We start from the raw sequence: 15,530 nt of genomic DNA, 5'->3' as shown, positions 1-15,530 counted from the left end.
CTGGCTTCTTGACTGGCAGGAGTGGGGTATTCCAGGCCGACTGGCAGTCGACTAGAATACCTGTTTCTTTGAGTTTGGTCAGATGTTCTTGGATGCCAATCTTAGCTTCTTGTTGAAGGGGATATTGCCTTTGCCTCTGAGGTTGGGCTCCTGGGATCAGTTCAACAATGATAGGGGCCTGATTCCGGGCTAGTCCAGGTGGGTTGTTTTCAGCCCATACTGAAGGGAAGGCGAGTCCGATCTCCAGCAGACTGCTCGGTTGGGCCTGGGCACAGAATAGCCTCCATTCTTCTTCCCTTGGCATGGTAATTGCTAGTATTAGAGACCCCGTCTCCTCTTGCCTTGGGTTCAATCAGAGGCTAGTGTGTCCAGTGGGCTCAAAGGTTATCTGAGCCCTAAGCTTGGAAAGTATGTCTTGGCCCAGGAGAGGGATGGGACAATCAGGCAGATAAAGGAATTCATGTCAGACCTTGTGGCCCCTGAGTTTGCACTGGTGAGCCTGGCAAAAGGGCTGTTGTATTGCCCACGTCCCAGTGGCCCCAAGGATGGTCGCAGTCCTTTTGCTGACAACAGAGTGCTCGGCCCCAGTATCAACCATAAAAGTCACTGGTTGGCCCCCCAACTTCATTTTGACGATGCACTCTGAAAAACAAACTGAGGGTTCTGGGTGGGGGTGGGAGGATGCGTTAGCCTGGTGATGGGTATTAAAGAGGGCACGTTCTGCAGGGAGCACTGGGTGTTATGCACAAACAATGAATCATGGAACACTACATCAAAAACTAATGATGTAATGTATGGTGATTAACATAACAATAAAAAATTTAAAAAATAAATAAGTATATGACAAAAGTAGAAGTTGAATCACGCTAACACTTATCCAATTATTCCTCTCTATTATCCCAGGGAGATTCAAAAAGTAACTATAAAAGAATTCCCTTTGATGTTAAAAATTACAAACAAGATTGTTGAATAAGGTCTCCTGAGCTCAATAAAACTGAAGCAGGTAGCCAATCATCTATGTTAAGTGATATTGTGAATTCAAGATCACTCCTTATGAGTGAATGTTTGACTGTGGTTCTCTAAATGGGTTGAAGTATTTTTCACTCTACATTTGCAGTTATGCACATTGAGTGAAAAATGGGCAAGAGATCTAGTTTATTTCTTTATTACATATATTTTAAATGCAAGAGTAGTGATAATTCACCTGATATTTTAACTAGCTATGCTGCTTTGTAATAACAATGCTTTATAATAGCACTGGACTTGCAAGATCTTGATTGGAAGGATTTATATTTATGCCTCCAACCCACCAGAGGTAAATTAGGTAAGCAGCTTACAGTTCCAACACTTTTGCACTAGCAGCCATGTTGAAGTTATATATAGTCTACCACGCTATGGTATGCATTTGGTGCTAACACTAAGTTGACAGCCCAAAGGTGCTGAGTGTATAGAAGGGAGTGTGGGGGAGTTAGAATGGAATTCTTGCAAGAGTAAAAAGAGACTGGGGGAAAATATAGTGATGGTAAGCAGACCTCAGCTCCTGAGCACCTTCAAATCTCGATATTGATACAGCATTTATGAAACCCAAGTTGTGGGTGACAGGTTAGTATTTGGGGTCATGTCTTCGTTCACATTCCCCAGAAGCAAACCCTAAAATGATGATTTATGTGAAAACAATTGATTAAGGAAGTACCTCCAGGGGAGACACTAAGGAAGTGGAGGAAGCAGTATGGGGAGCAGAAAGAGAGAGGACGCAGGGTCTGGGAAGTTCCTGCTGAAGTGGCTTCAGCCGGATCCTGCAGGAACTCAGGAGGGTAAGTTACACTTCAGAATTTGTTTCAACCTGAGACAGTCTGAGACCCATCAGTTGCTGGAGGGGAGTAACTTTCCAGCTCTCCAGGCTATCTGCAATTTGGGCAAAATGGTTGCCCAGTAGCTAGAGAACATGCCTCAAATAAGAGCTGTAGATCAGGATGTTGGAAAGAAAAGAACTCCAAAGTTTGAGGAGGAGGTTAGAGACGGGGGCATGTAAACACAATGGAAAGCATGCAAAGAAAGTTGGGCAGGGTGCCAACATTGTCTGCTCTAGGTCACTTCAGCCTCCTAACTTTGTGGCTTAGGAAGAAGGGGACAATCTGTGTGGTGGAATTCATCCAAAAACAACCATGAGCAAGAATTTTTATGATCTCTATAGAAACAATAAGCCACTCAGCTCTAGACTCTATGATATGATTTATATCAGTTCCTCTCGTTTTCTTGTATGTCTGAGCTTTATCTGTGCCAGCTCTCTAGGGTAGAAGTTAAAAAAAAAATAAACTGGAAATAGTAATTGTGCATGCAATTGAAAATAAACATAAAACTGCCCAGCATTTTCTGTACATAGGATTTATTAACAAGTTGTTCTTAGTTCACTGGTAATTCAGAGGCTTGATATTTCTTTTCTTTCAAATGTAAAGGAAATTGCAATAATTATAGCTTCAAGATTAATTTCATAATTTCTCAACATTTTTTTCCATCTAACGACCAGCAGAACACAACAACAAATAGATTCATTTTTAGCAACGCAGCTGATGTTTTGCAGAAAACCATGTGAAAATCTTTGAAAATGTATTAAAATAAAAATGTTAACCAACCTATTCCTCACCAGATAGTATCTGAGCAAATATACACAAGCAAGTATTACAGGATATTTGTAATTAGATAAGGACATTTTGGACGATACGGTAATTAAAATATATAATATAGAACATCCTATATGACCCAAATCATCAAAATCAAACAATTTTGGCAGTGAGATTACTACCCATATGGCTGAGAAATAAATCATGCTTATTAAAGACTATCCTTCTTCATTATTGTTCATCCTGAGAGATTCATATAAAACAAATTGATTCATTAATTATCTAAATCAACTGTTTTCTAAATACAGCTCAAATTATTTGTGATTTTCTTTGTTTTCATGATACCTTAAAATAGTCAAGAATAATTCTAAATTCTAAATTATAGACAGATTATTCACAGAATAGTAGTCATAAGCTACCATTGTGTGCCATGCGGTTTTTACTCAGTTCTTTAATTTTTTGTTACTTTATTACAGCAAAGGACAAAAATAGCAAGTGGCTATTGATAAATCTTACATATGTCTCTACCCATAAAAGCACTAGAATATAGAATATTTCAAGCCCTCAGAAGACTGTCTCATGCCCTCCTCTATAACCCCCTGAAGCAGCCACTATTCTGACTTCTATCAGCATAAATCAGCTTTGTCTGTTTTTGAACCTCATACATGTGGAATCCTACCGTATACAGCCTTTTGTGTTCGATTTCTTTTGCTCAACATTATGTCTGTAAGATCCATCCATGTTGTATTTCTTGCTTCTTTAACTATAGAATTTCCTCTTAAAGAACAAAGAACCTTAATAATCAAGGCCTAATGTTTTGTATTAGACAAAATGGGAGAGCTGAAACCGGGCTAAAAATTCCATGCCTTGATTGACTTGCTCTAAAAATCACACCATTTCTAGCTGTTGGAGGAAATGTAATGCTTTGCAATACCATAAAAATTTTGAATAATTCTACTTGCAATTTCAGGAGTGTTTCTATTTACTGATTATTAAATCAGATTGCATTTCCACTTCTAAACTAGAAGACAGATGAGAAGCTACATGGCTAAATAAAAACTTCAGTGCATAATTTCACTGACTTGCCTGAGGCAGTAAATGCCAACTTAACTTCAGTCTCATTTAGCAAAAACTTCCATGAGTCGATATACAAACATCTCTTTTTCATACACCAATAACTCAAGTGCAGTTGATAAAAGGATAAGGCATCCACCTTAGATGGTCCCAAAGGTATTTGTCTGTTGTGAATAGAGAAAGACCTATATGTAGTCTTCCTGAGGCTCTTTATAAATGAAAGTGACCTCAGGATCTACAGTGAGGAGCTGCATGCCCAGATAGGAGAAACCAGAGCAGTGAGCAAGGTCACCCAAAGTTGGCCATCATTCTGTGAAGGAGTTGGCTGGTGCAGTTGGCCCTCCGGGTTTCCCTTTGGCCCTCTATCTCTTAGGCAACACTTCCTGGCATTGAATTTCTCTAGATGGCATGACTTTTTTTTTTTTTTAAAGATTTTATTTATTTATTTGGCAGAGAGAGACACAGCAAGAGAGGGAACACAAGCAGTGGGAACAGGAGAGGGAGAAGCAGGCTTCCCGCCGAGCAGGGAGCCCGATGTGGGGCTCAATCCCAGAACCCCGGGATCATGACCCGAGCCGAAGGCAGATGCTTAATGATTGAGCCACCCAGGCGCCCCTAGATGGCATGACTTTTAATGAAAACACTCAAATAGGTGCAGAAATCAAGCCTATCACTGAAGCTCAAAGAACAATCTCCATAAATACAGTGTCAAAATAAATCATTAATCAATGAATACACTCTGATCACACAGAATAAGTAATGAGGAGGGAAGTAACAAGTAGGTAGTAAGTGGTAGAACCTACTTAATTCGAGTTAGCTTAAATAAAACATATATACATACACAAGGGGTTCTTTAGGGGAGATATCTAGAAATGAAATTGCTGGATCGTAGGGTATGCGTGTTTTAGGTTTTAATAGCTCCTGTTACGTTTTGCAGTGATGTTTTTGACACTTCTGTCCACCTTCCTTTGTATTTGGTTAGTATATAAGGCTGGACCTCTGCCTTACCTTATTTTTGTTGTCTTCAGTACCACCCTATGTTTGATGCCACATCAATCTTCCCTGATGGGCCTGCCTTGCATCTAGACAGCTATCTGCAGGAAAAGGATGGAATTTCTGAAAGTCAGAGTAGCTTTGTCATTTATTTCTCGCTGGGGCACTTGTGAAGGAAGCAGGAAAACATTTAGAGGTGGCAATACAAGATTTACGTAGGGGAGGTTTTTAATTGCCATCTTATTCTACCTAGAAACCTTAGGCCCTGGTTTGCGAACCCAAATGCCTTTGGGGGGCCCTATAGCACAATAAGAAGTGGTGAGGACCTATGAGGACCTGGCTAGCCCATCCTGATGAAGAAGGCAGGAGCTGGAAAAGCACAATCTTGAAACTAAAAGGAAATCTATCGACGCTTAGGCGGAGCTCCCCTTTACAAATGAGGATAATGAGGCTCAGAAAGGTTATTTCTCTTCTCAAAACCACATCCTCTGGGATTGTGTCCTTCCGCCCCCACACTGCTGTACCTGCCTGCACTGCTTAATCTGTTTCCCCCACCCGAATCTCCCACAGGTCCACTCCACTCTCCTTACTTTCCTTCTCTGGGCTCTGAGTTGCTTCATCAGTGCTCCCTTGTTCTCAAAACTCTGGCTGGATTTGGCCAAGGGCAGGCACCAGCAGGGGAGTGAAGGGCAGGGGAAGAGAGAGGTTAAGGTATCTCTTCCCCATTTCCTCTCCCTCTGGGCAGTGTTTTATGGCAGTGGCTATATCCTTCCACAACTACAGCTTCTGCCAGAAGGTCCCCTCCCTGGAGCCATTCTCAAGGGGCTCTTGGGACAGTGCCCCATTCCTTTGCCTCTTTAGGTCTGGAGTGATAATGGTTCCTCACTCCTGTGGATCCCTGGGTGCTTCTTGGTTCCCTGTTAATCCTGCCTGCACCACTGTTAGAAGTCCCTTCATTAATCGATCTAAGTTAGACTGTTCCCCATCGGCCATTGGATATACACCTGTGTGTGTATACCTGGATAGAAAATTAATTGAAGGCAAAAGCTTAGTTTTGCATTTTTATTTCTTAGTGGAAAATGTTTCTTCTACTTTATTTTATATTGCACAAGCAAACACTCCTTGGAAATATTAAAAATCTGCCCCCCCAAGGTATATCTGAATGGTCAATGAACATATAAGACATGCTCAATTTAATTAAGTCATTAGGGAAATACAAATTATAGCCACATCAGAATGGTTACAATGAAAAATATAGGAAATGCCAAGTGTTGGTGAGGATGTAGAACAACTGGAACTCTTAAAAACTGCTGGTGAACGTGTAAATTGACACATCACCACCTTGGAAAGCAGCTTGGCAGTATTGAGTAAAGTTGAACATGGACATGCGCTATGACCCAGCAATTCCACATTAGGCATATTCATTAGAAATGAGCATATATGTGCATCAAAAGTCATGTATGTACCAGAATGTTCATTAGTTGCAGAACTATTTGCAACAGCCAAACACAACCACCAAGTTGCCACACTAGTAGAATGAATTGTGGTCTATTCACATCACGGAAACACAGGTCTCTACAGCAATAAAAATGAATGATCTGCAAGTCCATGCCACCAGGGAATTATCACAAATATGATGTTGAGTGAAAGAAGCCATACTCAAAAAGTATAGAAATAGAAAACTTAATCTAAGCTGTGAGAAGTCAGGATATGGTACTGTTGCTGGACAGTAGTGTCTGGGAGGGAGTTTGAGGGGGCTTTTGGGGACTGGAAATGTTCTGATTCTTGATCTGGGTGTTGGTCGTAAGGGTATGCTCAGTTTGAGAAATTGAGCAAACTATTTACTCTTGACATGTACTTTTTTTATTTTACACGTCAATAAAAGTTTTTGTCTTTCAATAAAACCTTCTTTTCCCCTTCAAATCTATACTCTGGCAACTCCCTGAATCGACATGACACATGTGTTCTCACTGGTGATGCTGTTTAGATCTTGTAGAAATGTCACCTTAAGTGGTTTTATGCAAAATGCAGTGTGAATGGCTGAGAGCTTAAACATAACTGTGTGTTTTGATGTGGTTCAGGACACAGTACCCCAAAATACCGCTCCTCGGCATACTGGATATTTTGAGAAAATGACAGAAGCAGGAAGGTCACTCTGGCTTCCTCTCTCAGCCCTTCTTCCCAGAAACAGGCCATAAAACACTTTTGTGAGAGGTGCCCTCCTTATGCCTGCAGGAAAGGAACCTCTTTATCTCTGAAGATAAAGGGACACTGAAAGAATCCTAATAAGCAGGACTTGCTAAGTTTCCCACAGTTTACAACAATTTCCTCACACTCCTTAACCTATCATATTCCTCCGTGACCATCTACTCTCCATCAAACCTAACGTAAAGCTACATAGATCTTGCTGTTTCTTTGGGTCTTCACTTCCTTTAAAGCCTCCTATGTCACATAAAACTTATATTAAATAAACGTGTGTGCTTTTCTCCTGTTAATCTTCGTCAATTTATTTTTAAGTTTATTTATTTATTTTTTTTAATCATCTCTACACCCAATGTTGGGCTTGAACTCATGACCCTGTGATCAAGAGTCACATGCTTTTCTGACTGAGCCAGCCAGGCACCCCCAGTCTTCATCAGTTTACTTTCTGGACCCAGCCAGGAAGCTGAAAAGGGTTGATATACACATACTCTATGACCCAGCAAATTCCCTACACCGGTAAATTAGTCAAAAATAGAGACACCAAATTGTTTCTCTCACAAACATCTGGCTGTTTCGAATCTTGTAGTAAGTGTTGTTGCAAGTAAGTGGCAATACTGGAACCAGTATGCTATTGGGAATGAATCCAGTTGCAACGTTTGCACTCTTTATAAATTCTGGATTCTTTGCTCACTGGTTGTGCATCTACAACTGCTGCTGTGTTCATTGTATACAAAACGCTGAATATGTGGGCTCATAACTTTTGTTAGAAGAAGTGTTAAGAGTTTGGTCTAAATATCCAGAATATTCTTGCTGCAGAACTGGGTTACCGCTTGGACAGGGGGAAGTCTGTGAGAAGTTGTGTTGGGGCTCAGAACGAGGGGTGGGGAAGGAAGTCAGGTTGCAGTTACAGCAGTACAATGGCTGTGTTCCCAATGGCAGGGACACTGGGGTACAGAGGTAGCCCCCGAGACACATAATTTTGTCAAAGACAACTCTTAGAAATGTTTAATCCGAATCGCAGTCATCTACATGCCTGCCATGTCCAACCTTCGAACCACGGAGGGAAGAAAGGAAGGACAAGCCAACTTGGCTCAAAACAGAGCAGGAACTAGGTAGCTTCTGTAGGAAGGCCAAAAAATGATTGCAACCACATGCGTATGCCAGCTTATGCTGCAATCTATTTTTTACAACTAAGGATGGAAGCAGAGCCACACAACAGCTACAGCAAAGGGTGAGGTCACGGCTGTGGTTTTGGGATGCAACAGTTCATTAGGAGAACACTTCCAATGACCACTTTAATTAATGCATTAATTAGTGATGGAGCCTCATTATATTTCCCCCAAAATCTTGGTGTAGCTTTCCCACATTCTTATTTGCAAGAGGACAAAGGCTAAGTGAGAAAAGCAAGGCAGGAAAAGAAGGACAAGAGAAAATATATTGGAGCATGTAAGTAACTGCGTTTTTACCTACGAAAAATTAACAAAAAAAAAACTGCCTGTTAAATAGTCTCAATAATTTAAGTGTTTGGAGAAATACAGTAGCATGAGCACAAGTGACTAATGATTCTTATAATTTTTAGTCAGGAATCAAGGGAGGGATGGAGGGAAACAGGGAGGGAGGAAAGAGAAATAGCTATAAAAATCCACAATTGTTATATGGGAGCATCTTACTAGATATTTATCTGGAAAATAAAGATTTCATAAATCCAATTCTTCTCTACATGCATTTGGGACACTGTGGCAAGTTGGTTAGTAGATCAAAAATCTTTTGGTAGTGTGACTTCAACAACTATCATGGTCATACACCTGGCAGTCTTTTGGACAGCAAGTTTTACAAAATTCTTATAGGAGGAAAAATTAAGATCCCGAGTGAGAGTATAAATTACTTCATCAAAATGTATACATTGAATTATTTGGAAGTAAATGGCAGCCTTTGCATAAGATACTTAAGACTTAAGTATCTTAAACTTTTGATTTTGCATGTTAACTCAGACTTCTTTATAAATCATATATTTTTACCCACTTTCTAGTTAATAAAAACTAACTGTGCTGTGTAAAATTCCATTGAGTGGATTACCAAAATTTAGTGCACAGGTGCTTCATTCAAGGATTATTTTTTCTTTCTGCCCCAGTCTGCACCAGAGAACTTCACTGCAGTTGGTCACAGGGAGCCAAACTCACTTTAATTCCCTCCCTTGACATGTGTTAGCAGGGATTGTTCATTCATTACATTTACAGAGAAGCGTCTGAGGTTGTTAGAAGGGTATTAGAATCACGTGGTAAAAAAAAGGTGACCTTTGAAATTCCTGTTTGACTAAATTTCTGAAGATAAAGGAGGAAGGAGGAAAGACAATATTGTATATCTTTGTCAGTTTAATTTGCTGATGACTGGTGATTACTGCCAGGAAATTGTTATATTGTTCTCTGGAAGCTTGAAAGGGATAGAGTGACTCAAAGTTTGCCTCCCACGTGGGGCAAGGGAGCCTTTGCAAATAAAACCTGAGTCTCAGCTTCTAGACACAGAAGAGGAGAGAGCAGACCCATGGGGCTGTCCACAGTCTGACATTCAAACTCTCTAAAACTCTCAGTTCTTGGAATCTAGACTTTCTTTGGTAGCAAAGAAGAAATCTGAAAGCTAGGAGTTCAAAACAATTCTGAAAAAAAAGTACAATCATAGAGACCACAGCCCTATGATACTTTTGTAATATGATCCCTGTTACATTTTTATCATTCTTATGTTCTTCCTGTCTTTTTTTTTTTTTCTGGTCTATTTTCTTAAAATGCATCTTGGTGAAACAACAGATACTGGCAAGGGTGCAGAGAAAGGGGAGCCCTCTCACAGTGGGAATGCAAACTGGTGCAGCCACTCTGGAAAGGAGTATGAGGTTCCTCAAAAAGTTAAGAATAGAGCTACCCTATGACCCAGCAATTGCACTACTGGGTGTTTATCCAAAGGATACAAGCACAGTGATTCGAAGGGCCACACGCATCCCAATGTTTATAGCAGTCGTGTCCACAATAGCCAAAATACATCTGTCCGTCGACAGATGTCCATCGACAGATGAATGGATAAAGAAGATGTGGTATATATATACAATGGAATATTGCTCAGCCATCAAAAAGAATGAAATCTTGCCATTTGCAACAATGTGAATGGAACTAAAGGGTATTATGCTAAGTGAAATAAGTCAGTCAGAGAAAGAAATACCATATGATTTTACTCATATGTGGAATTTAAGAAACAAAACAGATGAACATAGGGGAAAGAAAGGAAAAACAAAATAAGATGAAAACAGAAAGAGAGAGACAAACTATAAGAGACTCTTAACTATAGGAAACAAACTGAAGGATGCTGGTGGGTAGTGGGATGGGGTAACAGGGGGTTGGACATTAAGGACGGCACTTGATGTAATGAGCACTGGGTGTTATATGCAACTGATGAATCACTTAATTCTACCTCTGAAACTAATAATACATTATATGTTAATTAAACTGAATTTAAATTAAAAATTTTTTAAATGCAGCTTGGTAATTGTGGTGTGTATTCAAGTTTGTATTTTCTTTTCTTTTTCTTTGTTGCATTTCTTATATTGCTACAAAGTCATCATAGCCATTATTTTAAGTAGCTGTGTAAAATTCCATTGAGTGGATTACCAAAATTTAGTGCACAGGTGCTTCATTCAAGGATTATTTTTTCTTTCTGCCCCAGTCTGCACCAGAGAACTTCACTGCAGTTGGTCACAGGGAGCCAAACTCACGGAAATGAAGTCCAAAGGAAAGTTCCCATTGGAACCAGCTGGATCTATTCTTCCTGCCCAAGGACTGGTGTGTGCTGGATGAGGGTAGGAATAATGAGTATCCATAGCTTTATATCCCCCTCCTGAAAAGCTTTGGTGGCAAGGAAAAAAACCCCGCGAGTGTCCAGCCCAGGGCAACTCATCAAAAGCCAGTGTCCCCCTTCATGCTAATTAAAGAGAAGATTTTATACATATTGACCTTAAAAAACAAAAGAGTCAGCTATTTTTCAGGAAAATGAATTTATTCTGGAATGGCAGAGAATTGCAATTTGGGAGAAGAAAAATATGGTGAACCAGAAGCAAGTCTGGATTTGTTTTTGTAGGGGAAGAGAGGAAGCTGGGAAGGGCTGTTACAGATTCTCCTTGGCTAAGTGTGGAAGTCTAGGCTGTTGCTGGGCAGGGAGAAATTCTTCCTTCCTGCTGCTGGAGTATATAAAGTAAGCTTCTTCCAGCTGGGGTAATGCAAGCTGTGTTTCTTAAGGTGAGGGGTAGTATTAGAGCTCCCCCTTCAGGGATTCCAGACTCCATTTTTATTGAGGTTTCCTTTACTTTTACATATGCAAAGCAGACCATAATTAATTTGTTTGTTTTATAGACTTTATTTTTTAGGGCAGCTATAAGTTCACAGCAAAATTTAGCAAAAGGTACAGAAGTTTCCCATTTATGCCCACACATGTGTAACCTCCCTCGTTATCAACATCTCCCACCAAAGTGGTACATTTGTGAAAATTGATGAATCTACATCGACACATCATTAATACCCAGAGTCCATACTTTACAATAGGGTTCATTCTTGGTGCTGTGTATTCTATGGCTTTGGACAAATGTGCAATGGCATGGACTTCCCATTATAGTGTCAGGCAGAATCCTGTGTACTTCACCTATTCATCTCTTCCTTCTCTCTAACCCCTGGCAGCCAGGGATCTTTTTACTGTCTCCATAGTTTTGCCTTTTCCAGGATGCCATATTGTTCCAATCATACAGTATGTAAACCTTTTCAGTTTGGCTTCTTTCACTTAGTAATGTACATTTAAATTTCCTCCGTGTCTTTTCATGGCTTGATAGCTCATTTTTTTCAGGGCCGAATAATAATCCATTGTCTGGAAGTACCACCATTTATCTACTCAGCTACTGAAGGACATCTTGGTTGCTTCCAAGTTTTAACAATTATAAACAAAGTTTCTAAACATTAATATGCAAGTTTTTATGTGGGCATAAGTTTTCGGCTCCTTTGGGTAAATAGCAAGGAGTGTGATTGCTGGATCATATGGTAAGAGTATGTTTGGTTTTGTGAGAAACCACCAAATTGTCTTCCAAAGTGCCCAAGCCATTTTGCATTCCCACCAGCCATGAATGCGAGTTCCCACTCCTCTACATCCTCGTCAGCACTTGGTGTTGTCAGTGTCCTGGATTTTGGCCTTTCTAACCCACGTGTAGTGGTATCTCATTGTTGTTTCAATCTGCATTCCCTGATAACACATGTTGTGGAGCATCTTTTTATATCTTATTTGCCACCTGTATATCCTCTTTGGTGAGGTGTCTGTTCAGGTCTTGGCTTATTATAAATCAGATTCAGACTCCCTGTTTGAGTTAGTGTCTCACTCTCTGGGACCATGTATGTGGACTAGAACCAGCAAATGCAAAGGAGTATTTGTGGGATATGTTCCTGGTGTAAATGAGGCTTCGACTCTGAACTGCACCTCTGGCCAACTGTCAGAAGTTCCTTCCATTATTACTACCCCTAAAATGAGCACACTCAGAATGATGTGATTACACTACTCCTGCCTCCGCCTCGCTGCCCCCCCTCCCTTCCCCACCCAGCTTCTTCTCATCTCAGCTGCCCACGTGTACATGTTGGAAAGGAAGGAATTCATATCATAACACTCCTCTGTCAAAACCCTGCAGCGGCTCATCCCTGGCCACCCCACCCTCTAGCTGCAGCTCTAACAGGTCAGGCACACTCCCAACTCAGGGCTTTCACACATGCTTTCCCTCTGCCTGGACCCAGCTCAAGTGTGACTGGCTTCATCCACACTATTTAAGGTTGCAGGTCCCAACCGGACTACGTCTCACGCTTTACCCAGCTTTGTCCTTTTCCATTGCACTTACCATCATCTGACACCCTGCGTATCTTGCTTATTTATTCATTGTCTGTTTTGCACAAGTACATGACACTTTCACCAAGGTAGGAGTTTTGTTGTTGCGCCTCACTGCTATATCCCTAGCATAGAGAACAGAGCTCAGCTATTGCAAGATTCTCTCAACATGTTAAATGAATATTTGAGGGGCGCCTGGCTGGCTCAGTGGGTAGAACATGGGACTCTGGATCTCAGGGTCATGAGTTCAAGCCCCATGTTGGCTGAGGAGCATACTTTAAAAAAAAAGAATGAGTATTTGAAACAAGTGATTTAGTCATCATTTTGATACTGCCATTGGGCCATATCATGTTTAGAAATACATTAAACTTGCCCGTGAAATCCACACCGTTGAAATGTCTTTTAAGTGAGACCATACAAGATGCTCTGATTATTTTAGTAACAGAACTTCCTTGGCTATGACCCAAAATACAACCAAAGTAAGCCACAGCCTATTCTATAAGAAATGTAATTTTTAAAGCTCCCATTTTTTGCTTTTATTTGCTTAGGACAGCCATGTCTGCCTGCAATGAGTCATCTCAAGCAGTGAGGAAAGCATTCATATGAAATACATGTAGCTACTTTTTCTTTTGTCTAGGGTAATTGAAGCTGAGGCCAATTTACCAGAAGTTAGGAGATAGCTCCATGGCTGTGTCCCAGAAGTATCCACCCCCAGCTCTGCTCTCCTAATGGGAGGGTAGCTTCACATCAGAGGATTCAGGTAACCTAGGTCTGGGACATCATAGCAAAGTGTTGGAATCAATCCAAGTCAAGCAAAAACAGTATCATTGCCTTCCTTTGAAATGCCAGTAATAGAGATTTGTAAGAGGAGGAGGTTAAAAAGAAAACTGAGCAGACAGCTATGGTCTACACTGGAGGCCCTGCCCGCCATCCTCTTGGCCTCCCGACTTCATGCCCATTAGCTTCCTTTCCAAGTGTCCCTCACTGCATTTCCACTGAGTATTTCCTTGCCACAGACTGGAAGCACCAAAGGAATTACGATGCCCCCCCCTCCAGGAAAAGCCATCAAACAATGGTTACCGTAAATAGGTGTATAAATAGGCCACCTCCTTCGCCTTTAGGTGGGATAACTCTGACGTGGGTCTTCCACACAAGGCCTAAGCTCCAGCTGCCCACCGTGGAAGCTGGCTTGGTAACATCTTTGATCGACTCCCCTCCCATCCTGGATCACTTCCCTGCTCCCTCACCTTCACTTCTCACATCAATTCTTTGCACTCTGAGGCTTATCCTGGGATTGGCTTCTGAGGGAATCCGTATTGAGACAATGTCCATTTCAAAAGGACATCAACCTGTAGTAAGGTACTTTCATGTAAAACCTTTTTTCTTATTGCTTTCAATCCCCTTCTTTCCTTCTCTCTCTCCTTTTCCTTTTTTTCTCCTGATTTCTAAGCCCCACATTCTTCTCTTCTCCTCTCTCTCCCTCTTTTTTCATGCTGTCAAATGACAGCTCACCTACCTGATTGCAAACCCTGTGCTGCTGCTAAAACCAAGTTGTTATTGATACAGGCCATTGAGAAGCTGTATCCTTCTTAGAGGGATTGGGACATTATTAACATATTCAGACAAGGTAAAATATGATCTCCTTGCCTGCGGGAGCCTCATCTTACTGACAGCATGCCAGGACAGCCTCCGGAAACTTGGCACAGCTGCCTTTCAGACTAACGGACCAACTTGGAAAAGCAGAACATATGACAGCTCAGTAAGAAAGTTGATAAACCGAGGGCAAGACTGCTCCCATGTAGCACATTACTCTCCACTGAAAGCCGCTAATGAGCTCAGGCAGTCCTTGCCCTGGGGCTCCCATTTGCTTTGTCTTGTGGTGTCCAATAAGCTAGGAGTGCTAACCCAGAAAGTTTTGTGGAAGTTACAACACAAAGGGAGGTTATGAGCCAAATACTCCTTGATCCCTGTATAATCAAACAAGAACTAAGTAATTTCAGCCTAGACAAGATATTACTCACCCCCATTATGTGTTGCTTGGGTTCACTGCAATGCAGTATCTATGCTTTTAAAGCCACTCTTTGGTGATTCATGTTTTCAGAGACTCGGATTTGGGAAGGTTGGAAATATAAGGAAAGGAATTATTGGGGGTGATAGAACTTGTCAGAAGTGCAGATTTGGACGCCCGCCCTGGCGGCGGCGGCAAACGGCCTTGGCCCCGCCCCCCGGGACGCAGCGCCGGTCACCTGACGCAGCTGCGGGCTGAAGAGACACAAGGGAAGTCGCTGTCGCCACAGTCGAGGAGCTTCTGCTGCCGCCGCCACCGCCTGCAGCAGCCGGGACCCTCCGCCTCACCGCCTCCGCTTCGCCGCCCGCGCCATGCTGTCTGAGAAGACCTTCAAGCAGCGCCGCACCTTCGAGCAAAGAGTAGAAGATGTCCGACTTATCCGAGAGCAGCATCCTACCAAAATCCCAGTGATAATAGAACGGTACAAGGGTGAGAAGCAACTTCCTGTCCTGGACAAAACCAAATTCCTTGTACCTGATCATGTCAACATGAGTGAGCTCATCAAGATCATTAGGAGACGCTTACAACTCAACGCTAATCAAGCCTTCTTCCTGCTAGTGAATGGACACAGCATGGTGAGTGTGTCCACGCCGATTTCTGAAGTGTATGAAAGAGAGAAGGACGAAGACGGATTCCTGTATATGGTGTACGCTTCTCAGGAGACATTTGGAATGAAACTG

At 41.6% G+C, this 15,530-nt stretch overlaps 1 pseudogene; it reads left to right on the top strand.

The window, feature by feature from the left end:
- Window positions 1–15,033: 15,033 nt before the first annotated feature.
- On the top strand, window positions 15,034–15,530 carry LOC102739771 (microtubule-associated protein 1 light chain 3 beta pseudogene; annotated as a pseudogene).

The sequence above is a fragment of the Leptonychotes weddellii genome, chromosome 10 (genome assembly GCF_054177405.1).
Source record: "Leptonychotes weddellii isolate Sample4059 chromosome 10, ASM5417740v2, whole genome shotgun sequence".
Taxonomy (NCBI): domain Eukaryota; kingdom Metazoa; phylum Chordata; class Mammalia; order Carnivora; family Phocidae; genus Leptonychotes; species Leptonychotes weddellii.
The sequence above is the reverse complement of the archived record's forward strand: the minus strand, read 5'-3'. Positions and strand labels throughout refer to the sequence as shown.